Source organism: Nyctereutes procyonoides, unplaced genomic scaffold, assembly GCF_905146905.1.
Source record: "Nyctereutes procyonoides isolate TBG_1078 unplaced genomic scaffold, NYPRO_anot_genome, whole genome shotgun sequence".
NCBI lineage: Eukaryota > Metazoa > Chordata > Mammalia > Carnivora > Canidae > Nyctereutes > Nyctereutes procyonoides.
In genome coordinates, this window is record NW_026575132.1 from 25,954,229 (window position 1) to 25,967,191 (window position 12,963).

The following is a 12,963-nucleotide window of genomic DNA, read 5'->3' on the forward strand; positions in this document are numbered from 1 at the left end:
ATTTGCTGTTCCTTGATGGTTCTCGACTAAATTACTTCATTAGAGGGTCACAAAATAGTGACTTTTCTAATTCTATCATTCTTTTAACGTTTGTTAGCTAATTTTATTGTATAAAGATGAACTTTCTTCATCAACTGGGTTACTTACTCTGAAATACAATTCCACCTTGGAAAGGTAGCATACATTCTAATTTTTTTGGTTTTTATTTGCAGCATAATGAATTTAGGTATAGTAGTTACCTCCAACAGTGACAAAATTCTTTTTAAGATATTATTTATTCATGAGTTACACAGAGAGAAGCAGAGACATAGAGGGAGAAGCAGGCTCCCCGCAGGAAGCCTGATGTGGGACTCAATTCCAGGAGTATGGGATCACTCCCTGAGCCGAAGGCAGATGCTCAACCGCTGAGCCACCCAGGCATCCCACAAACAAATTTTTTAAAAATATTTTAACGACTTTTCTTGTTTGAGCATTACTATGGAAGTATGGATTTTCATATATTCAATGTGCATCAATCAATTGCAGTAATTATTTTTTTATATTCAAATTCCCTCAGAATAAGTCAGTGAAAGCTCCTTTAAATTGGCTCTAGTGTTGGGATCCCTGGGTGGCTCAGCGGTTTAGGGCCTGCCTTCAGCCCAGGGCGTGATGCTGGAGACCTGGGATCGAGTCCCACCTTCGGCTCCCTGAATGGCGTCTGCTTCTCCCTCTCTCTGTCTCTCATGAATAAATAAATGTGATCTTTAAAAAAAAAATAACCGTGATTTATACTGAACTCTTAACTTTGTACTCATATCTCTTTATTCTTATACTGAAAACTTTGGTTTCTTTTTTTTTTAACTTTGGTTTCTTATAATACTAATATAATCACATATATGTGTAATCCTATAATATACATACAATTATTTACAAATAATGATACAAATATTACTCTACTAATAAAACAATAAAGACATTTAAGATGTGTGGTAGTTTATTTTGTCCTTGGAATATAATCCCTCAGAGTATAGCATTAAAATACTGCATTCTAAAGTTGTTTGAGGGGCAGCCCGGCAGTTTAGTGCCGCCTTTGGCCCAGGGTGTGATCCTGGGGACCTCGGATCGAGTCCCCGGTCAGGCTCCCTGCATGAAGCCTGTTTCTCCCCCTGCCTGTGTCTCTGCCTTTCTATCTATGTGTCTCTCGTGAATAAATTAAAAATCTTAAAAAAAAAATAAAGTCATTTGAAATAGTTCTTTTGTTTGTGTAGGCATTTTTACCAATTTGATATATAACTTGGTTTGTCTGTTTTCAATGTTAGGTTTTTTTTTTTACTTTATATATAATTTTATTTTTTGAATATGTAAAATACATATTTTTGAATATGTAAAATATTTACATTTTTCAAAAATCAAAACTATGTAATAAAATATACTCAGGAAATTCTCTGCATCTTCCATGATTTCTCCTGCCATATTTTTAAAAAAGATTTATTTATTTATTTGAGAGAGAGAGAGCACAAGTGAGGAGAGAGGCAGAGGGAGAGGGAGGGAATCCTCAAGCAGACTCCCCACCTTGAGCAGACTCACCAAGCCCAATGTGAGTCTTAATCCCAAGACCCTGAAATCATAACCTGAGCCTAAACCAAGAGTTGGACACTCAACCGACTGAGCCACCCAGGTACCCCTCTCCTGCCATTTTTATCTCTTCACTCATTTATTTTCTTTTAAAAAACTTTGTAAATTGAGAAATAAAAGAAACAGAAAAACACATAAAACATAAATGAACAACCCAATACATTGTCACAAAGTGAACACTCATGTTACCCAGGTCAATAAATAGAACATTTCTAGCACCCTAGAAACCTTTTTGTGTCTCCCTAGTCATTACTTCTTCCCAAAGGTAACCATTATTCATTCTTTTTTGACCATATTTCTTCATTTTTCTTTACAATTTTATAACCTAAAGATGCATGGGTAGGTTATGAAACTGTAAAGAAAAGTAAAAATACATAGACTTTGGATTATCTCCAGTCTTGGTTTATCATGAATAGTGTGACTATGTATAGCATGTACATGTTTCCTATTGCACATATGTGCTAGGAGGAGTAGACAGCCTGTAACAACCTTAAAGGCAGGAGAATGAGGGGAAAAACACCCAGCTCTTACTCCCCTCATTCCCTCCCTCTGAGCTCTCCTAGATATTCCCATTGTCCTAACTTAACCAGAATCCAGAGGAAGAGAGAGCTCATTGAAGTAGTCCAGACAGGTTAGCCTCTTGGGAGAGAAAATAGGGTAAAGTCAAGTAGAGAAAAAGATCCATCATTAAACTTACAGTATCTGGTTATCTGCTTTCGATCACCTTTTTCCCTCTTTCTCTCTCTTTGAGAAACCATCTGTCAGTATAATGTTACTCTTTTGTAGGTGACCTTTGATTGTCAACAGTTTTACTAGGCTGTGATTAGAGAGACATTTCTTTACATTTATTCTCCTTGAGATTCAAAGAGCTTCTTGTATACATAGCTTGATGTCTTTCATCAATTTTGAGGTATTCTCAGACACTCTCTACTTAAATATTGATTCTTTTTTTTAATTTTTATTTATTTATGATAGTCACACACACACAGAGAGAGAGAGAGAGAGAGAGAGAGAGAGGCAGAGAGACAGGCAGAGAGAGAAGCAGTCTCCATGCACCGGGAGCCCGACGTGGGATTCGATCCCGGGTTTCCAGGATCGCGCCCTGGGCCAAAGGCGGGCGCCAAATCGCTGTGCCACCCAGGGATCCCTTAAATATTGATTCTATCCCACTTTCTTGTTCCCTTCCTTCTGGAACTCCAAGTAAACTATATTAGACTGTCATATGGTATCTTTTATGGTTCTACCTTTTCTTTTGTATTTTCCATTCTTTTGTCTCTCTGTGCTTTATTCTGGATGTTTTGTTTTGTTTGTTTTAAAGGTTATTTGTTTGAGAGAGAGAGCAGAGCATGTGAGAACAGGAATGGGAGGATAGGGGCAGAGGGAGAGGAAGAAGCAGGCTCCCTACTGAGCAGGGAGCCCACCAGGGGCTCCATCCCAGGACCCTGGGATCATGACCTGAGCCTAAGGCAGATGCCCCGAAGGCAGAGCCCCCCCACTCCTCCGGTTTCTACAGTTTTCTATTGAACCAGTACTACTGGGAAGGAGATACAAAGAGCCCGGGTTAATTCCTTTGGTTCCAGTAATAACCTTTTTTTGCCCTCATTTTGTAACAGCAACTCAATTTCTTCCTGGTAATTAGAGTCAATCACTGTGGCTAATACAGTGATACTGTCTATTGGTTCAGTGGCATGAGGAACCCAAAGTGACCAGGTGGTAGTTTTCAGCTTCCAATTCAACTATGACGATGAGTATGGTATAAGCATTCTCTCTTGGGCACTAGCACCTGAAAACTCATCATTCAGGAGATGGGAAGATGGGAAGCAAAGATTCCTTCAGAGATTTTTGAAGTTTAATAGTGAGGGAACCACTCTGACCTGTACCCTTTGGTTCCAAAACTCTTGCAGATGGGTAAAACAACCACTCTGTAAGTTCACTAATGGGGAGTAGTGTTGTCAGAAGTATTGTGGACAGAAAGGGCAAATCTATATCCAGAATATAATTCACTGCCTTTTTTCATGGGAAAAGAGGTTCAAAAGAAAAATTTGTCACTAGGTGTGTGATACTGGGAGATCAATATTATCCTCTGCGGCTGGCAAATTGGTATTCAGAGGTGGCTGTTCAAATGGAGAATAGTTGGCCTAAAAGGGCACCACCTCCCTTTAAAAGATCATTCATGAGGAGAGAAATCCACATGGGTAAGCCCATGTATAGCTTCATTTCCTGCTACTATATCCATTGAATGTGGGCCCATTAAGAAAGAACCCCGGTGGCTGGAGAAAGAGGATGACTGATATCCACAGAATTGGTCATTTCGTAACCTAATCACTGATGAAGTTTTCTATAGTTTATGTCTTCTCATGGTTATTTACACAAGAAACCATGACTATCTTCACACTGTGTTCATCCCAAGTGATCCCTCTCAGACTTTCTTGCCACGGATTTTCTTATCTTGTTCTATTCAAATCCCAGACGAGCCAACCAACCTGTTAGTCATGAGTATTGTCAGTATAGACACATACCTCAATTCTTTTCTTCTTCCATCCCAGATGGAACCACCAGATCTACTGGAACCACCAGATCTGGACCACCAGATCTACTAACAAAACTTCCCACAGAGGGGATTGCTCTTCACCGATGTAATCCACAGACACTTGAAAATTGTGCTGTAACATAGCATCCTTCCACTTCTAACTGATGCCCCCCCCCTTTTTTTGTCCACACATTTCTACATTGGCTCTGTGCTTTACCTCCAGTCTGTTAGCTGATCATAGAGAATTCCCCCATAAGGCTATAATAAGATTGTGGGAAAGGCAGTGAAGCAAGAAAGCTACCTTCTCATGCAATTTATTCCATCCAGATCTTCTTGGGCCCAGTCTTGCATACACCATTTCCATTTAACTTCCAATGTTATAGTTTAGTGGATCAGATAATACCCAGTGCATAATTACTGGTTGTTTCATGGCCAGGTGTTCAGTACACGACAGCCTTGTAGGAAACTAAGCTGCTCTTCAAATGGAGAATAGCCGATGGCCTAAAAGGGCACCACCTTCCTTTAAAATCCTAGGGATCTGCATAATAATAATCTTACTGGGGCTTGCCAGGGGATTCTTATGACATTATAGTGGGCTACAGACACTTCCAATGCTACTGAGACCACTGGTCATAATTTTCAAGTGAAAGGACATCTTGCATTGCAATCTGGAATTCCTGCAGAATTTTTCTTGCTTCAGGCCATACTAAAAGCCTGATGGGTTACTGTTAAATGGGTCAGAGTAGCACATTTAAATGTGTTTTATGTTGCCTCAAATGCCAAGGAGGCTCATTCTTCCATGGAGAGTAATGTCTCTTTTTTATTGTGGTAGATGTCCAAGGTTAATTAATTTATCTTCCTTCAGAGAGAGGGCATCTCGACATACTACAGATAACTGGACCCCAGAAACTTCATTAATGTGGCAGGACTCTGGACTTTCTTGACATTCTTCTTCCATGCATGTGTTTTATGACATTTAAGGGTACATGCTCTCCTGTCCACCGTATCCAGTTGCTACAATATCATCAAAATAATGGACCAGTGTGATTTCCTGTTTCCTCTAACATCTTGGGTTGAGATCTGAAATGATAAGGGTCTTTGGCTTGTTTGGAGGGCTACTTATGCTTTTTGTGTTGATATGTGGTTTTGAGGATGTGTTTGTAACCTGTAATGAGCACTGGCTTCAGATCAGAATTAAACAAAACCCTTATTTGCATTATCAGCAACCTCAGCACTATGAAATATATCTGGGAACTGACTGTCCTACAACCTGAGGGCTGTTGGATTTCTTTGAGTTCCTTTACCCTATCTCTTTGTGTGGAATCAAAGCAGAAGGGCACCCATAGGGTATTCTCGTTGAAAGTTCAATCACTTATGAGCCAGCATATTTATTTATTTATTTATTTTTTAATTTTTATTTATTTATGATAGTCACAGAGAGAGAGAGAGAGGCGCAGAGACACAGGCAGAGGGAGAAGCAGGCTCCATGCACCGGGAGCCCGATGTGGGATTCGAACCCGGGTCTCCAGGATCGCGCCCTGGGCCAAAGGCAGGCGCCAAACCGCTGCGCCACCCAGGGATCCCGAGCCAGCATATTTAAATATCACTGGTTACCTCCCAATATAATTCTATAATCAAAGAAAGCATTTGTTCAACTGTGTGCAAAAAGAGATAAAGAATAATAGTAGTACATATGAAGAAACAGCCCAAGGGCCAAATGGGACAGGAAAAGTCAATATCACCTCAAATGGAAAAATGTGGGTATTCATCCATGAATGTCTTTTAGGTATAGCTTTCCCCCCTTGGACCCATAAATTTTTATCCTTCCTGGTAAGGGTGGGAATTAACCTATATATTCTAGAGGGTGACACAGCCTTGCTGACCTTGGCACTGTGACTATCTGCGGACTGCACCGTGTATCAGAAGCTACACTGGTGCCCATGGATATCATCTTTTACAAATTCATGAGTGTTATCTTTCAATGAAGAACTTGTTCCAATGTCTGTATTTATGAACTCTTTGGGTAGAGGGAAAAAGGAGCTTCCCTAGATTTTAAATTTATAATAAAGGCCTAATAAATAAATTAATTAATTATTAAAAATATTTAATTTATTTATTCATGAGAGACACGTAGAGAGAGGCAGAGACATAGGGAGAGGGAAAGCAGGCTCCCTCCGGGGACCCTGATGCAGGACTTAATCCCAGGACCCGGGGATCATGACGTGAGCCAAAGGCAGATGCTCAACCACTGAGCCACCCAGGTGTCCCTAAAGGCCTATGTAAAAAGAAAAACAACAACAACAAATAATGGACCAGTGTGATTTTCTGTGGGATATCAAAGTAAAAAATATCTTTTACAGAGAGCAGGAGATTTGATATAATCTTGTTTCTTTTCTACTTTTTAAAAAATATGACTACTAATAATTATTTTTGAAAATTTTAAATTACATATATAATTATAAATTATATTTCTACTGAACAACACTGGTTTAGGAAATTCTTTCTTTTCCATTCTTATCAGGGAAGATAGCTGGAAGAAGTTTGTATTCACATGGCAGAGATACTAGTATATCCTAAAACTGTCTTACTTCAGTTGTAAGAGTTTATAGATATTATTTTTTTTAAGATTTATTTATTTATTTGAGAGAGAGAGAGAGAGCACAAGCAGGAGGGAGAGGAGCAGGATCCCTGCTGAGCAGGGAGTCTGATGTGGGGCTCCATCTCAGGACCCCAAGATCACAACCTGAGCTAAAGGCAGACAGTTAACTGACTGAGCTACCCAGGCACCCCCAAGAGGCTTAACCAACTGAGCCACCCAGGTGCCCCTAAAGTTTATAGATATTCTTAATTTAATGTACCAAATGTACTATCTTTTCCTTTATTTTTTGTACTTTTGTTTCTTAAGAAATCTTTTCTAATCATTAGGACATGAAGTTGTTCTTACACTATCTTCTATTTTTAAAAAAAAGATTTTATTTATTTATTTGAGAGAGGGAGCATAAATGGGGTGGAGCGGCAGAGGGAGATGGAGGAGCAGACTCCCTGCTAAGCAGGGAGTCTGTCCTGAGGCTCGATTCCAGGAGCCCAGGATCTCAGGGCCCTAGGACCTTGGAATCATGACCTGAACTGAAGGCAGATGCTCAACTGACTGAGCCACCCAGGTGCTCCTCTTATACTATCTTCTAAATGCTTCATCTATAAAATTTTGCAGAGTAGGAGTTCAGAGAAGTGAAATAAAACCACCAATGGCTTTAAACTACAGAATAAGTTTCATCATTTAATTCTTCACATTGGCCTATAATCCACCTGGATTCTATTGGTGTGTATAAGTTATGGACAAATGTGGATTTTTCCTTCTGTAAGGGTATTCAACTGTTTCTGGACTATTTGTTGAAAAGATTATCTTCTCCTCTTTGCAGTGCTGCCTTTATTATAAAAAAAAGGGTCCTCATTGTTGTGGACCTATTTCTAAGCTCTTTGTTTCACAGATCTACCTTCTATCCTCACATTAATACCACAATTATTTATTTATTTATTTATTTATTTATTTATTTTATTACCACAATTTTTTAATTACTACAGCTTCATACTGAGTATTGAAAGCAGGTAGAGCAAATCACCCCATTTTCTTCCTTTCAGAAACATCTTTTCTCCTATTCACTTTTTACATTTTTTTGCTTTGAGAGGCTCATAGTTATTATTATTATTGAAGTATAACTTATAGCCAATAAAGTATGGAAACTTAGGTTTATAGCTACATGAACATTAGTATATGTACACAACTCCATAACCCCTTAAAGAAATCAAATCCTGACACCTCCCCATTTGCTTACACCATTGAGTATCCAGTGAGTGTGAGAGTACTTGAGAACTATAAAGCTCTGCAAACAGGATATTCTGGTGTTCAGCTGGGCTAAGCATCAGTGGTCAGATGACTCACTCCCTTTTAAGATTTTCAGCTACCAGGAGCAAACTAGCAAGAGCCATCAAAATATTTAATGTGTGTACACTTTGGTTACAACAGTTTTCTGGTGATTCTTGGGAGCAAGATGAGTGTGGGAGATGGCTGGCAAGGGTGGTAATGCTGGACAGGGAGCCCCTCATAAGACAGCAGGGTCCAGGCTTGTCTGACATGGAAGGGTATGCGATAGACCACATAGTGCAGGTAGGTGTGGGTAAGAGAGCCTGCATTCCAGCTGTGGTCCTACTCTCACTTTCCCTGCTTCAGGTCATGGAGGGAAGATAAGACAAAAACCAGTCTCCTACTTGCACCGAAGAGCTGTGCTCTTTTCACTGTACCCTTGTTCTGGTCCACCCCTACTCTTTCACTTCAGGGGCTCTGGCCATGTCCGAATCCCACCCATCTTGCCTCAAGACAAATCACAGAAAGAGTCTGCATGAAAGTTCACTTTAATGATCTAGATTAGGGTCATCCTAGAACTGTCCTTCTGGAGGGCAAATGGGAGGGCACTGGGGCAGAGAGGCTTAACGTGAAGTCTCAGTCAGCAACAAGGTGGCGGCCCACAGTGGGGGGTGGCTCAAAGAAGCCCTAAAACAAGAAGAAACAAAGGACTGGAATCAGTATATGGGGAGGTGGCCCCTTCCTTACCTACTCTCCTTCACAAAAAGCTTCAATAAGAGCCTGATTTATGTAAACTACAGTGACTCAGCCCATCACCATTGTCTGTCCCCTTGGCTCCCACAAATAGTTCACCCTCCCTCCCATGCTTTTCCCTTGGGCTCTGGGCTGGAGAAGAATGGCAGCACCTTGTTTGCATTCACAGAAGCACCATGGCAACCATCCCTCACAAGTGGGTCTGTCACTTAGCTCTGAATGCCTTGACCCAGCAACCAATCCAGGCTTAGGAAGACCAGCTGCTATTTGATGGAGTGGAAACTGGTTTCCTAGGATAGCTGAGGGGATAGAAGCCCCCTGAGGTGCAGGTTTCTTGCCTCTCTCAGTTTTCATGCTTGCTCTATTCCCAGATGTTATATTCCGATATCATGACGGGGGGGCTTTTGGAATTATGCATCACGTTATGACCTCTCCTTCCTTGAAACTTCCCAGTTAAGTTGTCACTATGCTTAGAATAAAATTCAACTTTTTACCATGATCCTATGTGGTCATTCCTGGGTCTGCTTCTCTCCAGCCTAACCTTCTGCCACTGACTTTTCCACCTGTTCCTCTAATGTGAATGGTATACTTGCCTCAGGGCATTTGTCACTGCAGTGCTCTCAGCCTGGGATGCCCATTAGTTACACTTTCCTCTGGCTGCCACCTTCTTGCAATTTACGTCTTAGTCCAAAAACAAACAAACAAACAAACAAACAAACAAAAAACACCCTTCATCAGTGTAGAGGAATCTGATGTTTTGACCAGCCCAATTATTACTGCAGCCCCTGAGAGGAAGGGCAGGGGCTGTGCAAGGGACAGGTCTAGGAAGAAGGAGATCTGGGTCCAATCTTGGCTCTGCCATGAACCTGCAGTGCAGCTCTGAGTAAGTCCCTTGATCAGCCTGGGCCCCAATGTCTCATTTATAAAGGCAGATAGGAGTGCTAGATGGGTGTTTTGGGTTCTTTAAAAATGATTGTATGTATGTATGTATGAATGTATGTATGTCTGTATTTGTTTATTTATTTATAGCTTGAGTTGGGAGGGTGGGTAGAGGGAGATGGAGAATCTCAAGCAGACTTCACACTGAGTAAGGAGTCCAACGCGGAGCTCAATCCCACAACCCTAAAATCATAGACTTGAACTGAAATGAAGAGTCAGATGCTTAACTACCTGAGGTCACCCAGGTTCCCCCACGATGGGTGTTTTAATATGGATTCTGAAGAATTCAAGCATCTCAAGGAGATAACCCAGAGCCTTGCCCAGGTCACTTCCCCAGGCCATGGAGTAGAGCAAGGAGGGGAGGGAGTGCTGAATATGAAGGCCTCTGGGCTACCTCTCCCATTTATCCAAAGGAGCTTTGCTATCTCTTGCTATATGCAAAGGAGTATATGGGGGAAAAAAAGGACTTTTAATTTAATTTTTTTAATTTAGCAATCTTCAATTCCTATTTTTTAAAAAGATTTTATTTATTTATTCATGACAGACAGAGTGAGAGAGAGAGAGAGAGAGAGGCAGAGACACAGGCAGAGGGAGAAGCAGGCTCCATGCAGGGAACCCGACGTGGGACTTGATCCTGGGTCTCCAGGATCACACCCCGGGCTGAAGGTGGCGCTAAACTGCTGCGCCACCGGGGCTGCCCTCAATTCCTATTTTTGACTCAATGTCTATGCACAATCTTTTAGATCATTTCATCCTTAGAGGCTCGGAGCATCTGCCCTCCCAATGTCTCACACTGATACCCACAGGTATTTCTGTGAGGAAGGAGGGTGAGGATACCCTTTGATTGGAAAAGGAAAGAACTTTTCTTTAGTTTTTCTGTTCACACCTCAATATCCATTTATTTCTTCATAGCTGCCTCTCTCATTTAAACAGGTTTTTGGTGGTTCCAACCTGTGAGAAAAAGTAAAACCTTTACCTTGACAGGGTTGGCCATCTCTCGTTCAAGGGTCTTCAAATCCACTTTCGAGGTAAAGCACTGCTCCCTGTTCACTTTGGCCATTGGGCTCTGGGAAGGTGAAAGCCAGGAGTAAAGAGGAAGGCAGAAAAGCATGACAGGGCTCTGGAGGGGAAAGGAATAGGCCCCAAAGTTAGGGATTTACAATTCTTGAGAAGACTCATAAGTCTTACTTTGGGTAATAGGAGTCGAAGTTTCTCCTCTTGCTTGCTCCTAGAAGAGACAGGGATGACAGGTGGAAGCCAGATTTTCCAACACCCACCTCCTCTCCCTTTGTAGATATCACTAATGGCTAATGGAGCTATTTTTTGTGGATCCCAGACAGAACCCCTGAATCATTCTCATAGTTCTGTCAGCAGCTCTTACCTGCAGTTTTAATATCTGTTCCCTCCATGCTGTCTGTCTGCTAGACAGCATGGACCAAAAATTGTCCTCACGTACATTACCTCAGTGGTTTTGGTGGGAAAGGCTGCCTGCCCATGCCTCAGACATGGATCTTGGGGGTGGAATCTACCGATCTGCTCTATCTTCTGGGCCATCACATCCTGAGTGATGTCATCCTTCCAGAACAAAGCTGCAGGGTAAAAGGATGTGGTGAATTGTACTCGGGACACTCTGATTGGTCCACTCCAGGAACCAGAGTGAGACCAGCAGTCGCCATCTCCCTCAAGTAGATAAAAAATCACAATTCGTACAGAGAACTAAATGAGCTGGTGTATAAAAGTTGCTTAGCATAATGCCTTAGCATAATAAACCTTCAACTAGGATTACATTCTGTTTGCTGATTTATTTGATGTGATTGGGGTGTAAAGAGAGCTTAGAAAATTCTTAAGCAGTGATTTCCAAACTTTGTTGTGCATTAGAATTTCATTGTTAGAACATAAATTAGGGGCACCTGGGGGAGTTCAGTCAGTCAAGTGTTTGCCTTCAGCTCAGGTCATGATCTCAGGGTCCTGGGATGGATCAGTAGTAGTAGCAGTCATATAAATTCCAGGTAGATTTCCTTTCCATGAATTGTACTCTAAGGAAGGGTCAGACACCTGTCTCCAAGGGACTTTTCACTCCCTTTAATTCCTCCTGTCCACTTATCATGCCATTTGCTCTGCTTCCTACTCAGAGGCTGAAGGGTGTATATGTGTGTTCTCCTGGCTGAGATCTTAAGGATTGCTGGCTATGGAAAAACTCAGATAGTACTAGGGATTGGGTCACATCAAAGAAATTGGATCCTGGCCCCTTCCCCTCTGCTGGATTCTTCCAGGGAGTTCGACAAACCTACCCATCCAACTACACCCCCATTCAGTCATACTCTTTTCTCCATGAGGTGAGCATGACAGGAAAGTTTCAAGTAGAGATATCTGAGGAAGAATGCCCATCCTCAGATCAAACAGTCCCTCATTCTCCCCAAATTTTCTGATCAGGCCCCAGCTTCTCTTCCCTAGCCCTTACTCACCTTGGGGCACGATCTGCTGGAATATAACTTGTAAGTGCTGGAAGACTGGAGTGGCAAATCCTGGGAGGGACCAGAACTGTCCTACTCCCACTTGGCCCTGACCATCTACGAGGCAGAATGGTGGTATCAGCAAGGAGCTTGGCTAGAAGCCTTTCAAATCTCTTCCATTATCACCCCTGGGTTCCCTGATCTCTGTCCTTCCTCTCACAGACCACTTCCTCCTCTAAGTCTTCCTTCTTTTCATGTTTCCTTTCCCCCATCACCACCAGCCTCTGTTCTTCAGAACCTCATTCGCCTTTGATGCCAACTTCCAGATAAGAACCAAGCTTATGAGCAAAGAGTGGCCTGTGGAGGGTGAAGTAAGCAGAGACTCAGAAAGCTATACGCATGGGATGGATAATTGAGTGAACAAATGGAGCGTGGGAAGCAGGTGAACTGCATCCCAAAGGCTTAGAAGGCTGGAGGGGATTATAAAGGAGTCCTAGAATCCTCAGAGGAAGTAAGTGTTGGTATGCATAGGGTTTGTGTGTCTGGATCTTTGTCCTGAAAGCCACAGTTTACCTATTTGTGCATAGGGGAAGGACAGAGTGTGGGGGAGGATAATCCCTAATGCCATAACACCTTCATTATTCGAAAGAGATGGGGGTAAGGTTGGCAGAGAGTGCATTTTTTTTGTTTACATAAATTAAATTTATGGAATTCATGGAATTACCATGAGCCATTATGGACAGGTGTTAAGCAAAGGGAATTGTCCTCTGAAATCAAATGGATTCTCATACCAATTTCCTGGCTTTCAGAAG